This window comes from Thalassophryne amazonica, chromosome 18 (genome assembly GCF_902500255.1).
Source record: "Thalassophryne amazonica chromosome 18, fThaAma1.1, whole genome shotgun sequence".
Lineage (NCBI taxonomy): Eukaryota > Metazoa > Chordata > Actinopteri > Batrachoidiformes > Batrachoididae > Thalassophryne > Thalassophryne amazonica.
In genome coordinates this window covers 21,685,320-21,691,353 of record NC_047120.1, presented here as the reverse complement: position 1 = coordinate 21,691,353, position 6,034 = coordinate 21,685,320, and positions in this window count along the sequence as shown.

The following is a 6,034-nucleotide window of genomic DNA, read 5'->3' as shown; positions in this document are numbered from 1 at the left end:
AAACATATTTTGAATGTTTGTTGGTAAAGCATTTTTATTAGCTTGGTACATTGTTTGTAATATTTTCAAATCGACCAAATCACGAAATTTAAGTACCCTGTACTTAATGAACAATGGATTAGATGGATCTCTAAAACCACTGTTGCTAATCACCCTTAAAGCCCTTTTCTGCAGAATAAACAAAGGTTGTATATAAGTTGTATATGTTGATCCCCAGATTTCTACACAATAAGTTAAATATGGGAAAATCAATGAATTGTACAATGTTAATAAACCATAACTATTTAATGAATATTTTACTTTATGCAAAACAGCAATGGCTTTCGCTATTTTTCCTTTTATGTAATTTATGTGTGACTTCCATGTAAGATCTTCATCAATTATGACTCCTAAAAATTTCATTTATTTTACCCTTTGTATATCCATTCCATCTATTTGTAATGACACGTTATTTTTTTGCTCTGTCATTAAACAATATGAAATTTGTCTTATTAATATTTAGTGACAGTCTGTTTATATCAAACCAATGCTTAACCTTTTCCAATTCTGTTTTTATCACTTGTGCTACTTCCTGTATATCTGATCCAGAGTATCATCAGCAAATAAAATGCTACCAAGCACATTAGATACATTCACAAAATCATTGATATACAAAATAAACAGTTTGGGTCCAAGTACTGATCCTTGTGGTACTCCATAAGCAATATTACACAATTCTGATTTGATATTATTTATCTGAACAAACTGTTTTCTGTTTTCTAAGTAGCTTTTTACCCACTGATGTGCAATACCTCTTATTCCATATTGTTGTAACTTGTGAAGCAATCTTGAGTGGTAAATAACATCAAAAGCTTTTTTCAAGTCAATAAAAATACTTACAAAATAATCCTTATTTTCTATTGTTGTTGATATTTTCTCTATTAATTCCATAATTGCCATAGCTGTCGAATGTTTTGTTCTGAATCCATACTGAGCATTATTTAAAATATGATGTTTCTCAGTGAATTTATCCAACCTTGTCACAAAAACTTTTTCCATAATTTTAGAAAACTGTGGAAGCAATGATACTGGCCTGTAATTAGAGAATTTATGTTTGTCTCCATTTTTATATAATGGGACTACCTTGGCAATTTTCATTTCATCTGGAAAAATCCCTGTTGACAGAGACAGATTGCAAATATAAGTAAATGGTTCAATAACAGTTTCTATTATACTTTTTACAGTCATCATGTCTAAATCTTCATGGTCAGTTGATCTTTTGCTTACACAGTTTTTTACAATATTTCTTATTTCATCTTTTTCCACATTGTCAAGGAAAATACTATTGACCGTATTTACAAGTGTATGTAATGTATCTTCTACTATTGGTTTATTTCCCATCAGACTTGATCTTCCAATGATATTCCAATTTTAAGGTGGAACTATGCCAGTATACAAAGGTATATCTAAAAAGGAAGAGTAAAATAGGAGAGTAGAAAAGAGTAGAGTAGAGCTACTTAGGTGCCTGGTCTTGAGAACCAGGGATGGTAGGTTAAAAAGCTTTTTTATCCCATGGGAACTGTCCCTACCCACCCAAGCAGCTCAAGAAAAGGTATATATATATATATATATATATATATATATATATATATATATATATATATATATATATATATATATAATAAGTAATAAGACATAAGAAGGATAAGACATCACAGGATAAGATTGTTATCAAACACAAAAGAACCAACTATTTTGTAAGCTACAATGAACGTTGCTAAGACTGGCTAGATAAGCTAACGTTAGCTGTTAGGTATAACTAATTGTACCCCACTCCTCCAATATTTACTTAAATATAATAATATTAAAAAGGGGGGAACAAGAAAAAGTAAAGCGTGTAGAAATGTATATGGAGACATAAGTACATATATTTGCAGAAAAGAGGAAAAACGGCGGCCGTTTTAATCACCAAACCTGCAGCTGCCAGCGTTACACATCTTGCTGTTTCTTCTTCTTCTGCTCATATTTCTAACACAGTATTCAGTAGCTTCACCCTCGTGTGAGAACACATGTAACTACAGCTGATCATCCTAGTAACCACTTAAAGCGTTAAACATTAAACTGGCATATATATATATATATATATATGAGGGTGAGGCAGCCTATTGGATAATTAATATCTAATAGGTTAAGCTATAATTGTAGCAGTATAACTGTATAAACAAAGGCTCAGATATAATATGTTACAGGTTTTATTTAAGGTTTACCCTATTTGTTAGGTTATGGTTAGCTAATCTAGGTAGAAGAAATTCCATCTTCTACATGTTTTTTAATGGGAACCCCAAACTTAGATATTATTTCTTGATGTTTCTGTGTAGGCTTTCAGTTGTCCAGGTGGTTTCCATATTAGAGAAGCTTGAATCTTTGACTGGACTGGGTTGCTTGACGCGAGGACGTTTCGCTTCAAATCGCAGAAGCTTCCTCAGCTAAAATTCTTGCTCTGGTAGTCTGACTTCTGTCTTAACTCTTGTAAACAGAAGCCATAAATGCTGGAGTTTTAAACCTAACCAGACCCCTCCTACCGAGAGGCCGACTGCTATAGGCTGGTGACTAAACAATAGCTCTAATTAGCACCTATTGTGCTCTAGTAAGCACCCTCCTAATGACAGGGCAGCTGTCCCTCCTAATGATGGGACGGAAGTCTCTCCTGATGGCTCCCTTGACGACTCTCCTGATGACGTAAATGACTCATTACCATGAACAAAAGACTGAAACTGCTTTGACCTGAGTACCCCATTGTAAACAGGGGACAAAGCGTGTCTCAGACCCCCTCCCCGGTTAAGGCTGGGTTTCAACTGTTTCACATATTTGAAGGGTTGCGGTGGGCTGGAGCCTATCCCAGCAGTCATAGAGCGCGAGGTGGGGTACACCCTGGACAGGACGTCAGCCTCTCGCAGGGCCACATATAGACAACTGTTTCACATATTTCACATATTTTCACATATTTCACATTCACGATTTGTAGCGTAACGTCCTCGCGTCAAGCAACCCAGTCCAGTCGAAGATTCAAGCTTCTCTAATTATTTCTTGATGTCTATTAGAAAATCTTTTGAACTGAAGAACCAATTTGTTATACATAAAGTTTATGGTGTCTAGTGGAAAAACCAATTCTGACTAATTGAGAGGTGTAAACACCGTATGTAAGTTTACTCGGTATGTTACTACTCATACAAGGAAATTTTACAATATGAAAGTTAAAATTATCCCGTTTGTCAAAAACAGCTGTTCTAAACTGTCTATCTATAATGCTCAACTGTCTATCTAAGTATGAGAGTTTTTATTGTTTTCTGTAGTCTTTTTTAATTTTAATTCTGATTTATAAATATTTTTAATTTCATTCTCAAAATTAGGGTTATTTAAAGTAAGTAGGTCATCAATGTAACGGAAGGTATTATTAAAGGTTTTTGCTGACTTGCTATTAGTTTTAAGTTTATCTTTCATAAATTTGTATTCATAATAAAAAAGGAAAAGGTTAGCTAAAACTGGAGCACAATCTGTTCCCATAGGTATTCCTATTGTTTGTTTGAAAATTCTGTTGCCAACCTCTATATAAATATTGTCTACAAGGAATTCTATATGCTCAGTCATATTTTCCTCATTTATATTATGATACCGTGTTGATGTAGTGTTAGACCAATATGTTGTGCTATCATGTCTAATAACGATATATTTAGAACCTCTAATTCTAAAAGCTTCCCTGACTAGTTCCCTGATACTATATATAAGTTGGTCATTGGTGGAAAAATCAAAACTATCAAAATGTGTAGCTACTTTAGTTTTGTTTAACTTTTTTAATTTATTTAAAACCTCTGTAGCATTATTGATAATCCAAAAGCAATTAACTCCAGTGTTACTAGCTATGCCTTCGCAGTATTTTTTGAAATGTTTTGTAAGTAATTTAAGGCTAGAGGTTAGTAGTTGGGATAATGGTTTAGTAGTATATGCATTAGCAGCTGCTATAAATTTACTACCTATTGGATTTTTATGCATTTTGGGAAGCCAGTAGAAGGATGGTAATTGTTTCATATCGTTAGTAATTTTAATGTTATATTTAGTCATAAATTCTTCGTGTTTTGTAACAATATCTTCTGTGTGACTATTATATACATATATGTTTGTGGGTTAGTCCCATCACTAGTGTTGAGTTCCTTTAAAACTACATCAAAGTAATATTTTTTGCAAACTATTAGGATATTGTTGCTGGCTTTATCTGCTGGTACTAAAACAAAACGTCTTTGAAAGTTAAGGTATTCTAGGCAAACCTTGTCTGACAGTACATTTTTTTAATATGGATTTTTCCTTTTTTCCTAAGTCTATCTATCTTAATTTGAACTGTTTCTATTACTCAAGCTTCCCATTCGTCCAGTGTTCTAGTATCTACTTTTTCTTTTTTAGCCCAACGTTTTTTTGTAATCCTTAATGGCTTTTTTAACTATTATGAGGTTTGTGTCCCAGTTAATATTGTTGTGTTCTCTAAATGATGGTCTTTTACTAAGTAATTTTCTAAGCTTCCTGGAGAACATGTAAACTCCACACAGAAAGGTGGGAATTGACCTTCTCGCTGAGAGGCAACAGTGCTAACCAGTAAGCCACCGTGCTGCCTCTTTGGAAAAACTTTAATTGACAAATACTTAAAATTTTTGTGGAGTTGAATATTTCTGATTTCAGTTGTACAAACCTTGTTCCTGACTTCCATGTGTGAAAACACCCTAAAACATTTGTTTATTTCCAGTATATATTTTTTTGAACACCATCATAAATTTTCTGTGGCACACCCCCTCACAGCGATCTCCATAATTTTGGAAAGCAGGGTCAAGAGTTTAAAGTCACAGGCTTGACAGTAGAGGATCCTTGTTTCCCCGTCAGATTTAAAAATGACAAAATCACCAAATTTCTCCCACTTCATGAATGCGAAGAGGTGTGTGTGAGAAATCACTGTAAAGCTCATTGAGCATTTTTAGCAGATGATAAATGTGCTGTAGAAATGAACACACACACACACACACTGATGCCAGGGTGCTGCTATGCAAGGCCCTCACGACACACTAGGAGCAACAAGGGGATTAAGGACCTTCCCCAAGGGCCCTTAGTGATTTTTCAGTCTGGCTGGGATTTGAACAGAGTATCCTCTGGTCTGAAGCCCATTGCTTAACCTCTAGACCGTCGCCTCCTCATAATATACGAGGTCTGTGAGAAAAGTATCGGACCTTTTTATTTTTTTCAAAAACCATATGGATTTGAATCACGTGTGATTGCATCAGCCAAGCTTGAACCTTCGTGCGCATGCGTGAGTTTTTTCACGCCTGTCGGTTGCGTCATTCGCCTGTGAGCAGGCTTTGTGTGAGCAGTGGTCCACCCCTCTCGTCGTTTTTTTATTGCGAATAAATGTCTGAACAATTTGGAGCTTTGCTGAAAAGCCATATTAATTTTCCGAACGGTGTCCACCTGGAGGTCTCTCACAGTTTCTGGAAAAAAATTGATGCAGCAAAGCTCCAAATTGTTCAGACATTTATTCACAATAAAAAAACGGCGAGAGGGGTGGACCACTGCTCACACAAAGCCTGCTCACAGGCGAATGACGCAACCAACAGGCGTGAAAAAACTCACGCATGCGCACGAAGGTTCAAGCTTGGCTGATGCAATCACACGTGATTCAAATCCATATGGTTTTTGAAAAAAATAAAAAGGTCGGATACTTTTCTCGCAGACCTCATATACGTTAGTATGTGTGAAATGTAAAACAAATCCTCCTGATGTACATTTCCACTTTATCACTTCCATCAGTGCAATAACTTACTGTCCTCAGGTCAAACTCACCACTCTGATACTTTATTTTAATGAGTGTTGTTCTAACATTTATTGTTAATTTGTTTCTTTATAGACATGCAGCCGTTGTTAGTGATTAAAGAAGAAACTCTCCCTGAACACCAAGAATGGAATCTGAGTGTTGACCAGAAGAACATTAAAGAAGAAGAGAAGCTGTGGATACGTCAGC